The following is a 19,486-nucleotide window of genomic DNA, read 5'->3' on the forward strand; positions in this document are numbered from 1 at the left end:
CCTTTTGATTATGTTAAACACTTTTTCGGGAATACTTCATAAGTGATTTTCTAAGAAGCAGAACATTCTGGTTACATGATACATATAAAATACCTACTATAGATGGAGTCCTTAGCATGTTGTCCTACTTAATTCTTAGAACAACTCTTTAAGATCAGATAGATAACTGTCTCCCACCGTCTCAGATATTTGTGCCTTCATCTGTCTCCTTGGCCATTTAAGTACTTGTTTCATCCCAGTTACTACTTAAACATCAAAGTCTATGAGCTGAAATGTAGATTCCATGGACCCAAGAGGCCTCACCCATTGCTGGTGTCACATGCCTCTTCCATGTTGTCACTGAGGTGTGACAGGCTCTGCTCTGTGCCCACACATGTGCAGCCCATGAGTTAATGGCCTGCAGCATGAACTTGACCAGCGGGAAACTGGAGTCTGTGGATATTTCTTCTTCTATGGCTAATGTCTTCTAGCTCTCTTCAGATGTACTGTTCTAAGAAAAGGCAGTTCATATGACCTCTTGGAAGGCGGCCCCACATGCAAGCAATTGGTTGATGTCGATAACACTCCCTCCTTCCCTACCGCACTCTCTCTTTACTTGACATCTGTTTCCCTGATATTGCATGCCTTTATAAAATAATTGCTATCAATTTTTGCCTCAGTTTTGATTTCTGAGTATCCTAAACTAAGATAAATGAGAATTGTGCTCAAAAAATTAAGTAACATTCCAGGAATTAGTTTAAAAAAAGTAGTAAAGCAGATTTTATTTACTTTTTAAAAAAAATTCTAGGACTATTTTTTTCTAAAATAACAGCTCTTTCTCCTGCATCATCGTCTTTGTGACTTTTAGAGAAAATGCAACTTTTCTAAATTCTTTAAATTTGATTTTGAGATTTTAAGTTTTTCATTTGTGTTTCCTTTTAAATATATTTCCTAATAGGAACATGGAACATGGTCAGATTTTGAAGTTCTTTCCATGTGCTTCATGCCGCTGGGTAAGAGCAGCAGCTCCTTAAATCTTTGGGAGAGGGAAAACAATTAGGTTATCATCATAACCTCTTGGTGTCAAAGGAAAGTTTGATCCTATTGTTAAGTGCTGATGTTTTTGGTGTTAACTGCTAAACATGAAGGAGTTCTGTCCTCACTGCCAGAGGCTTATCAGTGTTAAATTCTTCTCAGCCTGCTTAATCATAATCAGCTTAAATGAAGGGGGGGTGGTGGACCCTAGTGTTTTCAAATCTGAACCAAGTCTGCTATTTAAAGTGAGAAGACGCAGTAGTGACACTTCTCAAAGAAATGTTCTACCCAGCAGTGATATCATGCCCCAGATAATGAGCTTCAGCAATCACCTGGACCTTGATGAGTCATCTTCAAGAGAAAAAAAACCAAAAACTTAAATTGTTGAAAAAAGTTATAGACAAAATGATATGAGGTACATATTTTGGGTCTTCTGCTCCTGAACTGAGCCCTTCTCTGTTCTCAGTGAGGTCAGGCCAAGGAGCTACAACGAGTTGACTCCAAAGTCCTCATACAGAGGACGGATAGAAATACATATGAGGCAAGATTTTTTATGAGATGATTATTACAGAATCTGGAAGATAACTACATTTTTTATTACGCTATTTTGTCTATTTTGGATATTTTTGAATGGTTTTAATTAAAACTGTTAAATGAAAAAAAAAACACCACAGTCCTCATATATTCTGTTCTCACTGTGCAAAGTAACCACTCTAAAGTCAAGTGGAGCTGTCATCAGCAGCACAAATTGCATTCAATTTGATATGTGTGTGTGTGTATATATGTGTGTGTGTGTATATGCAATCATACACAATTAATTATAACATGTATAGTACAAATTTTGAAATAGACTAGCTTACTAATTGCTAAAGAGGTGATTGCTCTACCAGCAATTCACATTTTGATTTGGGGCAAGCAACATGCCTGGTTTATTCCTCAATTTTCCTATATGTAAAACAATGGCATCTGGGACACATGACATCTATGTTGTTTCTCAGTTCTTAAATTCATTTTATAACATGATTTGCAAAGTAAAGACATATGTACTCAACAGGAGAAACACATTGATGTACTCTTCAGTACCCAGTATGTAATTGATATTCTTTCATTGACATTCAACAAGATTAATCAAAGAATAGGATTTTATTAGCTTTATCACTAAGAAAGATGTGGTGGATCTCACCTCAGGCTTAAGTGGGTACGTAGATTCCAAGCTCTGCCTTCTCATAGCTCTGCCCTTTTTCTCTGTGCTGGGCTCTTACCCACCTGCTGCAGATTGATAATTTTTCACATGTTAGAGAATATGGCCAAATGCTTCCCCAGCTTCTCATCCCATGATCACCAACATGGGAGGCTTTTGGAACTGATATTAGAACCATCCCAGGGTGAATTTGGATTGGGCTGATTTAGGATATGTGTCAATCCCCAAAGCAATCACTTGGGTTGTGTTGACCATATTCCATGATAATCTACATCAGGATGACCCATCCACCCTGTAGAAAAAAAAATGATATGAAGCCAGACGAATCAGTCATTAACAGAGATTAACTAGGTTTATTCCTATAATAATAAATCTTCAAGTAAGTGAGCCATTATGGTTAATCCAATATAAATTGCACTACATTGCTTACAAATAAGAGCTATGATACAGTGTCTTGAAGTCTTATCTCCTACCACTTATACCTATCCTGTATCCTTCTCCACCCACATCACCAGACTTCCCCCATAAAAAAATTAAAACAACAAATTAAAACCAAACAAAATATAATAACTAGCACATCTCTCTGGATATGTTATTTTCCCCAGTGCTGGAGTAGGAATAGAAAATTATCTTCTAAGCACTCACACTACCCTAGAATTTCCTCTATTATTACACTTACCACACTGTGCTGTACATTTTCTTCCCTGAACCTATTAGACTCTTGAATAAATACGGGATATTTTGATTGAGAGTGGCAGAAAGTGAACTTGAAGTATTTTATTAAAAAAGGAAAACATATTGGATTCCAAAGATTTTAAGAACTCGGGCTTCCCTGGTGGCGTAGTGGTTAAGAATCCACCTGCCAATGCAGGAGACATGGGTTCGAGCCCTGGTCTGGGAAGATCCCACATGCCGCGGAGCAGCTAAGCCCGTGCGCCACAACTACTGAGCCTGCGCTCTAGAGCCCGCGAGCCACAACTACTGAGGCCTGTGTGCCTAGAGCCCGTGCTCTGCAACGGGAGAGGCCGCCTCAGTGAGAAGCCCGCGCACCACAACAAAGAGTGCGCCCCGCTCGCCACAAGTAGGGGAAGCCCGTGTGCAGCACCAAAGACCCAACGCAGCCAAAAATAAACAAATAAATTAATTAAAAAAAAAAAAAGAACTCCAGAGATCTCTCTATGTATCTCTTGCATGTCTTTGCATGTCTGTTTCATGTTCTTTTTTTCCTGACACGCTGAAACTTATGACTACTACTGACACCCAAGCCACTCGCCATGTAGCTGAAATTACTGAAAAGAGCTTCACTCTCTGTCTTTGGTTCCACTTTGAAAATCCCTGAGATATCTGTTGGGTCAGATGATCAGATGTCCACCCCTGTGCCAACAAGTATGACCAGTGAAGTTTGGATCATAAAGAAAAGACATGGCTGTTGGGGGTTCTACACCATGTATTTAAAACAGTAGCGGGCACATAATACATACTCAGTATAGAAAAGAATTCAAAAGAGACATTATCACATTGATACTTTCTAGAGCATTAAACAGTGAAAAAAGTTCCCATTTCAGACACATAGAATAGTTCCCAGTTGGTGCAAACACTGGGTCCTCTCTCCTTTAAAGTATCCTTAAGAACAATTGACTTTTCCAGACTTCAGCTCCTTGAACTTTTCATCATATAAAAAGTATTTATATATGTGGGCTAAAGGTCCAATCTCTGATTAATAGCCCAAATCTTTCTGCTGGGTTAATCCTGTAACTGTTAAACATTTTTTCTGATATTTTTCTCCATAGCCAAAATAAAGTTTAAGAAATTAAAGGCCAGCTTGGATGTGGAAACGCAACTATAACTACAGGGCAAAAAACTAATTCTTGCCATAATATTCATGAGCGGTTATTAATAACAAAGACTTGGCAGTGCTTTGGTTTAAATTTTCAAGACTATGGAATTAAAATTTACAGATTACTTTCCATTAACATTAAAATACTGTGAATAAAAGATAAAGTTTGTAGTAATTAGAACAGGCTTCTCATTTTTGCCCTTCACTCAACTTGTTACTTTTTCTTTTTCTTGTTGTTGAACCTCTGTGCTTTCATGTTCTTATTCATACTATGAGGGCTTTAATACTTTTCCTACATAAGTCAAAGGAATAATGGGACAGCAACTTATATTTTCTTCTGTTTTAATGTGTATATAAGCATAGTGCCAGGTCTTTTGTGTTAAAAGACATTTTTTTCCACCCTTAAGCAGCGGTGGAACCAAAATTTCTTTATTGGATGTAAGAGGAGGCGTATGGTAAGACCAAGATTTGGGGAACTTGTCTTGACGCTCTATTTGTATATCAAGCATATTGGTGTACCTCAGAGTGTGAGTTACAGATCAAAAAAAACAACAATAAAAAAACACAAAGTATTCAAATTATTTCTCTGTGAACTCCACTCATAATTAATAAATTGTTAGTTCTTCCTATCAGAGTATAAATACACCACGGGGACTTTCTGGATGGGCTAAAGGACATTTGAGGGGAATGGAATGACTAAAGCCCCCAAACCTTCCTCAGGACCACCACGAACTGTATATACCCCTGCAGCTACTGCTCCAAATTTCTGGGCTCCATCTAGAAGTTTTTTTTTTTAAACTTCTAGAAAGAGTTGCTCTGTCTCCGATCCTCATTTCTTTCTCATTTCAGAACAGTGATGCCTTTTCCAGCTAAAGCATCGTGTTACCTTATCAGTTTCATTAAACAGATGACCTTTGAAATAGACCTTGAAGAACAGGTAAAATTTATTTTGGAAAAGAAGTGGGAGAGGACCACCAGAGAGTGTTTTTCATGAATCTATAAACATGGAATCTGGATGTCACTGATAAGGATCAAGAACAAGGTAGATTTGGGTGTGGTATGAATTAATTCACTAACTCAATATACATGTATACAGATACCATGATTAGATACTAGAAATACAGCAAGGGATTTGACATGGTCTGCTCTCATGATACTTAGAGATGGTAATGATCCTTGGGGTATGGATGCAGCAGACATCAATAGAAGATTAATTCATTATTGTGAAGAGTCTTCAGTGACACACAAAGGAGTTTGAGTTTTATCTTGTCACTACTAATAACAACACGTTTTTGAGACTAATCACATGCCAGGCACTATTCTGAGAACTTTACATTTATTCACTGTTTGTTAATTATTGGAATAATCTTGCAATATAAAGAGACATTTGTTATCTCCATTTTACTGATGAGGAGACAGATTCATGGAGTAGTCATTTAACTTGGCAAAGGATTCAGAGCTAATAAGAGGCAGGGTCAGGGTTTGAGCCCAGGCAGTCTGGCTTCAGAGTCTATAGTCTTATCATTTATGGTTACAAATATGTGGCTAACATAAGGCTTTTCATATATGAAAATAATAAAACAAGGTTTAAAGATGCTAGGAAACTCATTGGAAGATACAATAGTATGTATCAGAGCCTAGACTAGACTCCACAAGACTGCAGGCCCATTGCTCCTTCTCCACATAGAAGGTGCATCAGTATGGTAATATACAAGAAGGTTTTGGGGACATACTTGGCTGAATTAAGAGGAATATGTTTACCCTATAAAAGATGATAATGCTGTTTCCTTTTGTACTGGTCAGACCAGCAGAGAGAAGTGAGACAGTTAACTGTCGTTTGTCTCACTCTCCACATACATCAGCCTGGGCCTGAAGTTAATGTATTCAAAGGTAGAAGTAGTTTGTTATTGCTCCAAGTGAGTTCAAATTTGGGCAAAAAGACATTGATGGATGAGGATGGCTCAGCTATCTTTATGTTCTTTTACTAAGCATCGTGTATGAGGTTGTACAGTCACAAAATATCTCACCGTGATCTGCCTTAGGGAGACTGGCTTTACCTCCCCCAGGACTTGGTCTATTGTGAAATTCATTCAGCGCTAAGAAGTATCAGTAAAACGGACTCAGGATTTATTTCTCACTAGAAGTCAGCTTGAGGTGATGTCACACATAGAAATTAGACCAATTCAGTTCCATTCTCAGCATTGTTTCCATTGAGCTTGACACAGAGACAATTAATGCTGACTCAGCGCTATTTCCAAATGGAAAGAGCTTTCTAAATGATCACATCCCACATAATCCTGGCCTAATCCCACTCCAGTCTCTCTCCTCATTGTCCCATCCATGGGGTGTACCCATTCCAGGTGACAAGACTCCACTTATTTTGGACCCTTTTCCTTTCCTGCAAGACCCTGAAATTACCCCCACCCTCTATCTATGTAGGCTGGCCCAGAAGAAACAATCATTGAAAATAAACTAATCATTAGATGAAAGTAAAATATCATCTTTATTAGTGACACATCATAGTTTGGAGGATGTAGTTCATTTGTCCTGGCAGGTAGACTCCCCAGGATTGGCCCCCTCCCCAAATTAGAAAGACTTACTCTTCCATGCACAGGTATCACTAGACCCCTACAAACCTCTGCTCCTGGGGAGAGAAAACTGTACGATACATGACTGAAAGGAACAGAAGAGAACTCAGACTCTTCCAAAAGGAAAAGGAGGAATGGTGCCAAGGATGTACAGTTTATTATTTCCCAAATTAATCCAAGATTAGTCAATTTCTCCATAATGTAGTGAATAATGGAACAGAGAAAAGCTAGGAGTGTTTCACTAATTGATCTCGCTCCACAAGGAAGGAAATATGAGGAACAGGGGAGAAGTATTTCCCTTTTGCCTTCCTCTACATTTTGGTCTCTTAACACTGTTTTCCCTGACCGGGGAGGAGAGTGAAAGTTTAACAAGCCAGTTCTTTCCAGACCTGCGTGGGCCCCTCCCTCCGCCAATGCCGACACTACACCTTGGAGTAACATTCAGGAGGACTGTGATGAGAGCTGACTCCCCCAGCATCTCCTGCCCAGAGACTCTAAACTGGGTCGGAAGAGCACTTTACTTAAATCAACTACAGGGCTGAACATTCAATCTCTAGCTGATTTTCCTGTCTACATTTTTTCCCAACAACATTGCTCAACATAGTCTGTTATGAGATCTGTTTTGAGAGTATGCTTGATGACATAATTATACTCCAATAACAAAATTTCAATAAAGAGATTGCCCAAATTTGAATATAAACACTCTGCTAATATACTCTTACTGGGGAAATATTAAGAGGGAGATTAAATTCTTTTGCAAGTAAAAGTCCAAATATATTAAATTTCCATAGAATTAAGAATTAAATTTCCATAAATTAATTAATTTTCCTTATGCTAGTGATTTAAAATTCCAAAGATTATAAAGTACTTAATTTTTAGTCCATTCAGTCTCAGTTGGAACAGTTCTCAGCATGTTGGTAGAAACAGTGTTCTTTTAATTTGAATATTGGCTTCTTTCTCACTAAAATATTATCTCCTCCTTCATGGCCTCAGACTTGTATTTGTTCAACACCGAGTCACTGGTGTTCCTCATTATTTTAAATATTCCCAGGAGTTATTATGAAAAACAAGATTATCACAGCACTGGCATCATATCCCCAGGATTAGAAAAACAAAGTAATCCCTGCTCTTAAAGAGTTATCTCAGACAAAATTGTTTTCAAGCCAATCTTTTGTGTTGCTAAAGACCATAGCAGAGACTTATGATTATCCTGAAAGAAGATGTATGCCTTGGTGGGATCTTGCTGGGATACCAGGCAGTTTATGTCAATTTCCTGCTACCTAAGACTTGGAATTAAAACTCAGTTGGGCAACTCTCTCAGCAAGAGGTTAATTTTGGCACTATTTACTGTATCAATAAAATCCACTTATGAATACTGCCTGGTAGATCAGAAGAGTATTTGCCTTGTTTTCCCATGTCTGCATGGAGCCTCCTGATTCAGGCAAATAGTGCTTAATTGAATCGGGGCTCTACAAAGTAATGTGGGATCTACCACCCACTCTTAGGAGAAGGCATTTTCAGTCCTTCATTACTAAGGCTGTTTCTCGTTCATTTATTTTTGGAAGTTTTAAGACTTAAAAAAATTTTACTTCTTAGGATTTCCTTCCATATGAGTAATTAAGCAATACAGTACTAGCTTGACACCAGATTATGGTGAGAACTGGAAGGGTTAAGTGGCTTGATGCTTGACCCTGTGGAGAAGCCTGAGCTGGTTCCAGCCCTGAAATTTCCCTCCTTGGCATTGAATCCTTATTGAAATTGGGGGAGACCAATGCAGTCTCCTACCTAGGGCTGGTGCTAACGATTTACAGCCAGAACATCCTTTGTGCTCTGTAACAATCCACAATTCATTCATTTCAGACCAAACACAGCACATATTCTTCAGCTACTGATGCTGGAAAGTTCTGTAGTGACAATCTGTTCTCTCCAATCAAATTCTTGCCTCTGCTTCCTTTTTATTACCAAAGCCTATGAGGGCAGCCCCTAGTAACCATGGTCCCCGCTCTTTACACACATAAACTAAGTAAAGGGCAAGGTTGAGGTGCTCTAACCTGCTTGCTGAGGCAGTCCACACATTTGTCGGGGTTTGAGAAGACCCTGCATGTGAGTTGGGTCATTCTAGTCACTGCCTCCATTCACTGCAGTAACCTGCTAAAGTCAAAATACAGCAAAGGTTCAATACCACATACCCAAGCCACACATTCATAAAGCCAGTTCTACAACTGAAAAATCAGCTGTTGTGCAATGCTGGCTGCAAATCACTAGGATTTATGAAAAATCAACATGGTCTATGCTTAGGAAATTACTAACAAAGCTTATAGCCATCTGTTCAAACCATGCCCAAAGCCCAAATCATTCCATGCGTAATTTATTCTACAAAATTTTACACCTTGCTCATTTCTCAAGGTCCATAAGGCACACATTAGACTTACTTGAAAAGAGCTAAATAAACAACATTCCTCTTTGCTATGCCTGGGTCATGAACTAACTGAGAAATAAATAGCAAATAGGAGCCAAAGTATTCCCTTCATTAATAATAAAGAGTCGGTGGGAGGACAAAATTTACATGTGTGAGAAATTGGATTTCCTAACACTAAACATCAGAATTAGCCACACTTACTGGTCACCCTACAAGGAAGCAGACTCTGTACAGTTACAGCATGGAGGAACAAGGAAAAATGTGTTCTTTGTAGGCGGCTCCTTCTCAAGAGGATAAGAAGAGGAACAAAGCCAAGCACGCCAAGTTTCAGTGAGAAAAGTTATTTCCTCAGCCCAAGTATAGAGAGAGTTTAAGGCAGGCATCTGAGTACATCTGTACAAGTTGTGTACTGACTTATTCCACTGGACCTATTTAAATAGAATACAGTGTGAATGGTATCCCTAGATATGTGCAGTGCACAAGATGAGCAACCACACTTACTGCACTGGTAAAGAGGCTGAAAGAAGCCAGGACATTACATTATTTGAGCTTTCTTCAAAAGGAAGGAAATATCAGGAGTAGGGAAGAAATATTTTTGCCAACATAAAGTGCTTACGAAATTACTGAATACAAAATTCTCATTCTTGGTTCAGTATATAAACTGTTCCTTTATTCCTTCCCATGTATCTGTTCAAGACAAAAGTAGACTATATGTTGATTCACTTCTACTTAGTTTATTTCCTAATTTATTTGTGACTTTTCTTATTGTATTCTCATTATCATGAAGATGTTGGACTTTAGCCAAAATAACTCAGTCGGACTATTTGGTTGAACTTTAACTCTGTTCTTTGTCACCTCTTATCATGAATGAAATTCAATATTAAGCAATCCCTGGTCATTATTTTTTCTGTTTCTTAAAAATGTCTGTTGATCTATGTTCCCTAAGCTTGCAAACTTAACTGATTCTATATCTAACAAATATTACTGGTACATTTTCAGTCTCCAGTAACTCTTCCTGGTTTTCTCTCTCTTTCAACTTATTTTTCTCTTTCTCTCTTTCTTGATGATAGATAGATAGATACAGATATATCACAATAGTATGTCAGGAGAGACCTTCAAGATGGCGGAGGACTAAGACATGGAGATCACTTTCCTTCCCACAAATACATCACAGATATATCTACAAGTGGAACAACTCCTACAGAACACCTACTGAATGCTGGCAGAAGACCTCAGACTTCCCAAAAGGCAAGAAACTCCCCACATACCTGGGTAGGGCAAAAGAAAAAAGAAAAAACAGAGACAAAAGAATAGGGATGGGACCCGCACCAGTGGGAGGGAGCTGTGAAGGAGGAAAAGTTTCCAAACACTAGGAAGCCCCTTCACTGGCGGAGATGGGGGGTGGCAATGGGGAAGCTTCAGAGCCACGGAGGAGAGCGCAGCAACAGGGGTGCGGAGGGCTAAGCAGAGAGATTCCCGCACAGAGGATCGGTGCCGACCAGCACTCACGAGCCTAAGAGGCTTGTCTGCTCACCCGCCGGGACGGGTGGGGGCTGGGAGCCGAGGCTCCGGCTTCGGAGGTCAGATCCCAGGGAGAGGGCTGGGGTTGGCTGCGTGAACACAGCCTGAAGGGGGGCTAGTGCACCACAGCTAGCTGAGAGGGAGTCCGCAAAAAAGTCTGGAACTGCCTAAGAGGCAAGAGACCATTGTTTTGGGATGCGTGAGGAGAGGGGATTCAGGACACCACCTAAACAAGCTCCAGAGATGGGCGTGAGCCGCGGCTATCAGCGTGGACACGAGAGACTGGCATGAAACGCTAAGGCTGCTGCTGCCGCCACCAAGAAGCCTGTGTGCAGACACAGATCACTATCCACACCTCCACTCCCCAGAGCCAGTGCAGCCCACCACTGCCAGGGTCCTGTGATCCAGGGACAACTTCCCAGGGAGAACACACAGCACGCCTCAGGCTGGTGCAATGTCATGCCAGCCTCTGCCGCTGCAGGCTCATCTCACATTCTGTACCCCTCCCTCCACCTGGCCTGAGTGAGCCAGAGCCCCCTAATCAGCTGGTACTTTAACCACATCCTGACTAGGCGAAGAACAGACACCCTCAGGCGACCTACACGCAGAAGCGGGGCCAAATCCAAAACGGAACCGCAGGAGCTGTGAACAAAGAAGAGAAAGGGAAATCTCTCCCAGCAGCCTCAGGAGCAGCAGATTAAATCTCCACAATCAACTTGATGTACTCTGCCTCTCTGGAATAGCTGAATAGACAATGACGTGTGGCTGACAGGGTCTTGGTGCTCCAGCCGAGTGTCCGGCCTATGCCTCTGAGGTGGGAGAGCCGAGTTCAGGACATTGGTCCACCAGAGACCTCCTGGCTCCACGTAATATGAAACGGTGAAAGCTCTCTCAGAGATGTCCATCTCAATGCAAACACCCAGCTCCACTCAACGACCAGCAAGCTACAGTGCTGGACACCCTACGCCAAACAACTAGCAAGACAGGAACACAACCACACCCATTAGCAGAGAGGCTGCCTAAAATCATAATAAGGTCACAGACACTCCAAAACATACCACTGGATGTGGTCCTGCCCAGCAGAAAGACAAGATCCAGCCTCATCCACCAGAACACAGGCACCAGTCTCCTCCACCAGGAAGCCTACACAACCCACTGAACCAAACTTAGCCACTGGGGGCAAACACCAAAAACAAAAGGAACTACGAACCTGCGAAAAGGAGACCCCAAACACAGTAAGTTAAACAAAATGAGAAGACAGAGAAACACACAGCAGATGAAGGAGGAATGTAAAACCCCACCAGACCAAACAAATGAAGAGGAAATAGGCAATCTACCTGAAAAAGAATTCAGAGTAATGATAGTAAAGATGATCCAAAATCTTGGAAATAGAATGGAGAAAATACAAGAAATGTTTAACAAGGAACTAGAAGAACTAAGGACCAAAGAAACAATGATGAACAACACAATAAATGAAATTAAAATTCTCTGTAAGGAATCAATAACAGAATAACTGAGGCAGAAGAACGGATAAGTGAGCTGGAAGATAAAATAGTGGAAATAACTACCACAGAGCTGAATAAAGAAAAAAGAATGAAAAGAATTGAGGACAGTCTCAGAGAACTCTGGGACAGCATTAAATGCATAAACATTTGAATTGTAGGGGTCCCAGAAGAAGAAGAGAAAAAGAAAGGGACTGAGAAAATATTTGAAGAGATTAAAGTGATGAAAGGGAAAAACCTACAACTAAGATTACTCTACCCAGCAAGGATCTGATTCAGATTCGACGGAGAAATCAAAACCTTTACAGAGAAGCAAAAGCTAAGAGAATTCAGCACCACCAAACCAGCTTTACAACGAACGCTAAAGGAATTTCTCTAGGCAGGAAACACAAGAGAAGGAAAAGACCTACAATAACAAACCCAAAACAATTAAGAAAATGGTAATAGGAACATACATATCGATAACTACCTTAAATGTAAATGGATTAAATGTTCCAACCAAAAGAGATAGACTGGCTGAATGGATACAAAAACAAGACCCATGTATATGCTGTCTACAAGAGACCCGCTTCAGACCTAGGGACACATACAGACTGAAAGTGAGGGGATGGAAAAAGATATTCCATGCAAATGGAAATCAAAAGAAAGCTGGAGTAACAATTCTCATATCAGACATAATAGACTTTAAAATAAAGACTATTCCAAGAGACAAAGAAGGACACTACATAATGATCAAGGGATCAATCCAAGAAGAAGATAACAATTGTAAATATTTATGCACCCAACATAGTAGCACCTCAGTATGTAAGGCAAATGCTAACAGCCATAAAAGGGGAAATCGACAGTAACACAATCATAGTAGGGGACTTTAATACCCTACTTTCACCAATGGACAGATCATCCAAAATGAAAATAAATAAGGAAACACAAGCTTTAAATGATATATTAAACCAGATGGACTTAATTGATATTTATAGGACATTCCATCCAAAAACAACAGAATACACTTTCTTCTCAAGTGCTCATGGAACATTCTCCAGGATAGATCATATCTTGGGTCACAAATCAAGCCTTGGTAAATTTAAGAAAATTGAATTGTATCAAGTATCTTTTCCGACCACAATGCTATGAGACTAGATATCAACTACAGGAAAAGATCTGTAAAAAATAGAAACACATGGAGCGTAAACAATACACTACTTAATAACCAAGAGATCACTAAGAAATCAAAGAGGAAATCAAAAAATACCTAGAAACAAGTGACAATGAAAACATGACGACCCAAAACCTATGGAATGCAGCAAAAGCAGTTCTAAGAGGGAAGTTTATAGCAATAAAATCCTAACTCAAGAAACAAGAAACATCTCAAATAAACAACCTAACCTTACACCTAAAGCAATTAGAGAAAGAATAGCAAAAAAGCCCCAAAGTTAGCAGACAGAAAGAAATCATAAAGATCAAATCAGAAATAAATGAAAAAGAAATGAAGAAAACAATAGCAAAGTTCAGTAAAACTAAAAGCTGGTTCTTTGAGAAGATAAAATTGATAAACCATTAGCCAGACTCATCAAGGAAAAAAGGGAGGAGAAGACTGAAATCAATAGAATTAGAAATGAGAAAGGAGAAATAACAACTGACACTACGGAAATACAAAGGATCATGAGAGATTACTACAAGCAACTATATGCCAATAAAATGGACAACCTGGAAGACATGGACAAATTCTTAGACAAGCTCAACCTCCTGAGACTGAAACAAGAAGAAATAGAAAATGTAAACAGTCCAATCACAAGCACTGAAATTGAGACTGTGATTAAAAATCTTCCAACAAACAAAAGCCCAGGATCAGATGGCTTCACAGGCGAATTTTATCAAACATTTAGAGAAGATCTAACACCTATCCTTCTCAAACTCTTCCAAAATATAGCTGAGGAAGGAATACTCCCCAACTCATTGTACAAGGCCACCATCACCCTGATACCAAAACCAGACAAAGATGTCACAAAGAACGAAAACTACAGGCCAATATCACTGATGAACAAAGAAGCAAAAATCCTCAACAAAATACTAGCAAACAGAATCCAGCAGCATGTTAAAAGGATCATACACCATGATCAAGTCAGTTTTATCCCAGGAATGCAAGGATTCTTTAATATATGCAAATCAATCAATGTGATACTCCATATTAACAAGTTGAATGATAAAAACCATATGTTAATCTCAATAGATGCAGAAAAAGCTTTTGACAAAATTCAACACACATTTATGATAAAAACCCTCCAGAAAGTAGGCATAGAGGGAACTTACCTCAACATAAAAAAGGCCATATATGAGAAACCCACAGCCAACATCATTCTCAATGGTGAAAAACTGAAACCATTTCCTCTAAGATCAGGAAAAACAAGGTTGTCCACTCTCACCACTATTATTCAACATAGTTTTGGAAGTTTTAGCCACAGCAATCAGAGAAGAAAAAGAAAGAAATGAATCCAAATTGGAAAAGAAGTAAAGCTGTCACTGTCTGCAGATGACATGATACTATACAGAAAGAATCCTAAAGATGCTACCATAAAACTACTAGAGCTAATCAATGTATTTGGTAAAGTAGCAGGATACAAAATTAATGCACAGAAATCTCTTGCATTCCTATACACTAATGATGAAAAATCTGAAAGAGAAATTAAGGAAACACTCCCATTTACCATTGCAACAAAAAGAATAAAATACCTAGGAATAAACCTACCTAAGGATACAAAACACCTGTATGCAGAAAACTATAATACAGTGATGAAAGAAATTGATGATACAAACAGATGGAGAGATATACCATGTTCCTGGATTGGAAGAATCAACATTGTGAAAATGACTGTTCTACCCAAAGCAATCAACAGATTCACTGCAATCCCTATCAAACTACCAATGGCATTTTTCATGGAGCTAGAACAAAATATTGAACAATTTGTTTGGAAACACAAAAGACTCCGAATAGGCAAAGCAATCTTGAGAAAGAAAAATGGAGCTGGAGGAATTAGGTTCCCAGACTTCAGACTATACTACAAAGCTACAGTAGTCAAGACAGTATGGAACTGGGACAATAACAGAAATATATACCAATGGAACAGGATAGAAAGCCCAGAGATAAACCCACGCACATATGGTCACCTTATCTTTGATAAAGGAGGCAAAAATATACAATGGAGAAAAGACAGCCTCTTCAATAAGTGGTGCTGGGAGAACTGGACAGCTGCATGTTAAAGAATGAAATTAGAACACTCCCTAACAACAACATACACAAAAATAAACTCAAAATGAATTAAAGACCTAAATATAAGGCCAGACACTATTAAACTCTTAGAGGAAAACAGGCAGAACACTCTATGACATAAATCACAGCAAGATCCTTTTTGACCCATCTCCTAGAGAAATGGAAATAAAAACAAAAATAAACAAATGGGACCTAAGGAAACTTAAAAGCTTTTGCACAGCAAAGGAATCCATAAACAAGACGAAAAGACAACCCTCAGAATAAGAGAAAATATTTGCAAATGAAGCAACTGACAAAGGATTAATCTCCAAAATATACAAGCACCTCATGCAGCTCAATATAAAAACAAACAACCCAATCCAAAAATGGGCAGAAGACCTAAATAGACCTTTCTCCAAAGAAGATATACAGATTGCCAACAAACACATGAAAGAATGCTCAACATCGCTAATCATTAGAGAAATGCAAATCAAAACTACAATGAGATATCATCTCACACCAGTCAGAATGGCCATCATCAAAAAATCTACAAACAATAAATGCTGGAGAGGGTGTGGAGAAAAGGGAACCCTCTTGCACTGTTGGTTGGAATGTAAATTGATACAGTCACTATGGAGAACAGTATGGAGGTTCCTTAAAAAACTAAAAATAGAACTACCATATGACCCATCAATCCCACTACTGGGCATATACCCTGAGAAAACCATAATTCAAAAAGAGTCATGTACCACAGTGTTCATTGCAGCTCTATTTACAATAGCCAGGACATGGAAGCAACGTTTAGTGTCCATCCACAGATGAATGGATAAAGATGTGGCACATATATACAATGGAATATTACTCAGCCATAAAAAGAAACGAAATTGAGTTATTTGTAGTGAGGTGGATGGAGTTAGAGTCTGTCATACAGAGTGAAGTAAGTCAGAAAGAGAAAAACAAATACTGTATGCTAACACATATATATGGAATCTAAAAAACAAACAAAACAATGGTCATGAAGAACCTAGTGGCAAGACATGAATAAAGACGCAGACCTACTAGAGAATGGACTTGAGGATACGGGGAGGGGGAAAGGTAAGCTGGGACAAAGTGAGAGAGTGGCATGGACATATATACACTACCAAATGTAAAATATATACCTAGTGGGAAGCAGCCGCATAGCACAGGGAGATCAGCTCGGTGCTTTGTGACCTCCTAGAGGGGTGGGATAGGGAGGGTGGGAGGGAGGGAGACACAAGAGGGAAGAGATATGGGGATATATGTATATGTATAACTGATTCAGTTTGTTATAAAGCAGAAACTAACACACCATTGTAAAGCAATTATACTCCAATAAAGATATTAAAAAAAACAAAACAAAACAAAAAAATCACAAATGGGACCTAATGAAACTTAAAAGCTTTTGCACAGCAAAAGAAAACATAAGGCAAAAAGACAACCCTCAGAATGGGAGAAAATATTTGCAAATGAAGCAACTGACAAAGGATTAATCTCCAAAATTACAAGAAGCTCATGCAACTCAATATCACAAAAACAGCCAACCCAATCCAAAAATGGGCAGAAGGCCTAAATAGACATTACTCTAAAGAAGATATACAGATTGCCAGCAAACACATGAAAAGATGCTCAACATCACTAATCATTAGAGAAATGCAAATCAAAACTACAATGAAGTATCACCTCACACCAGTCAGAATGGCCATCATCAAAAAATCTACAAAGAATAAATGCTGGAGAGGGTGTGGAGAAAAGGGAACCCTCCTGCGCTGTTGGTGGGAATGTAAACTGGTACAGCCACTATGGAAAACAGTATGGAGGTTCCTTTAAAAACTAAAAATAGAACTACCATATGACCCATCAATCCCACTACTGGGCATATACCCTGAAAAAAACATAATTCAGAAAGAGTCATGTACCACAATGTTCACTGCAGCTCTATTTACAATAGCCAGGACATGAAAGCAACTTAAGTGTCCATCGACAGATGAGTGGATAAAGAAGATACGGCACATATATACAATGGAATATTACTCAACCATAAAAAGTAACGAAATTGAGTTACTTGTAGTGAGGTGGATGCACCTAGAGTCTGTCATACAGAGTAAAGTAAGTCAGAAAGAGAAAAACAAATACTGTATGCTAACACATATATCTGGAATCTAAAAAAAAAGGTTCTGAAGAACCTATGGGCAGGACAGGAATAAAGACGCAGACGTAGAAAAGGGTAAGCTGGGGCGAAGTGAGAGAGTGGCATGGACATTTATACACTACCGAATGTAAAATAGATAGCTAGTGGGAAGCAGCCTCATAGCACAGGTAGATCAGCTCAGTGCTTTGTGACCACCTAGAGAGGTGGGATAGGGAGGGTGGGAGGGAGACGCAAGAGGGAGGAGATATGGGGATATATGTATATGTATAGCTGATTCACTTTGTTGTAAAGCAGAAACTAACACACCATTGTAAAGCAATTATACTCCAATAAAGATGTTAAAAATGAAATAGTATGTCAATAGTAATCAATAATTAATAGTAGTGATATTTTCTATTTATTTAGTGCTTTTTAAATCCTGCACATTAATGTATAATATTATGATTTTTAATTTTTAACAAAGCCTTGCAAATTGGGATTATAAACCCTCTTTAAAGATGGAGAAAAACTGCCTCAGCAAAACTAAGTAGCTAGAGTCCATCCAGCTAACAAGCAGTGTGGATCTAAAGCACATATTCCTTCTACTCCACAGTGCTGCCTCAACATGGGTATAGTGTTAGGAAAAAAAACCCGGAGTATCATTTATGCCAATTGTCACAATTTATAGAGGGAAATTGAAGCCAATTATGTAAAGATCACACATATTCTTAATATGTAATATATATCAACCTGCAAACTAGATAACACAGAAACTTTACATCAAATTCTTGAAAATATAAAGAGAAACGCCTCTATCTGTGATCTCTGGTTGCAGCTGCTGGAACTTGGCAGAAAGTGCCTTAAAAGTAGTCTAATTTACTGCTATTCATTAAAGTTCTCATGCGTTGATTCATTCATTCAAAACTTGGACTCCTGGTAAGTATCAGGAATCTTTACCAAGTCTTGAGGACATACCAGTGATGGGATAAAGAACTCAGAATCTAGGTGAGACCTAGAATGATAGGGCTATCACTAAAAATGTATAAATTTATCAGAACGAGCATGCTACTGGATGCACTTTCAAGGCCCACGGGTTGCACAGAGAGGAACATTTGTTCAGCTTCAGTTGGAGATTGTGAACCTGGATTCTCAGAGAGGGTAGAAGAGGGATCTTTACTTGAGTTGGATTCATAAGGTTTAGTAGGACCTTTCCAGGTTGGGAAATGAATGAATGGAGATTCTTAGTATTAAGGAATGCACTCTGTAAATGCAAAGACATATGGTGTTTTTTGAGGAAGAATATAATTCATTGTTATGGAATATAAAGCATGGCAGGATAGATGGCTATGAGGTAAAAGAGATAAGCAGATATCAACTTAGGAACTCATTTAGGAGGTAATTAGAAGATTTTGCAGGTTTTAAGCAGGAAAAATTTATTATCCCATGTGCCTTGCCATTTGTTACTTGTGTATCTAATAGTTCTGGCAATGTAAATTACACTACCTTAAGCAAAATTAAAAATAATAAACATATCACTTTACTGAGGACTTACTGAGTACTGCGACCTGCACCCAGGCATTTGCGCATGTTGCCTCTTTTAATCCTTAAGGCAACTCTCTGAGGGCGGGGCTGATGTCATCTACATGGTACGAAAAGTTACCTGGGTTCAGGGACATCAAGAACTTCATCTGAGGTCACACAGTTAACAAATGATAGGGTCAAGTTCAAATTGAAGGTTTCCTTCTCCAAAGCCCAGGCTCTCACAGACTGCATTCCACCTGAATTTATACATTCTGGACTCCCTTATTGTGTTGGAAAACATGAAGTTTTACATCAAGGGAGGAGGGGGAAGAAAGCCATTTGTAGTTGGAGAAGTCAGTTGGTGCCAGTGAGCAAGAAGCAGGCCCAGAGTTGAGGGTGAAATGGGTCCGATGTGAAGGAGCTTTAAGGAAGAAAATGAATAAATTGAAGATGTCCTGGAACCAAAACCAAAGAACTGAGCAAGGAAGCA

Source organism: Eubalaena glacialis, chromosome 5 (genome assembly GCF_028564815.1).
Source record: "Eubalaena glacialis isolate mEubGla1 chromosome 5, mEubGla1.1.hap2.+ XY, whole genome shotgun sequence".
NCBI lineage: Eukaryota > Metazoa > Chordata > Mammalia > Artiodactyla > Balaenidae > Eubalaena > Eubalaena glacialis.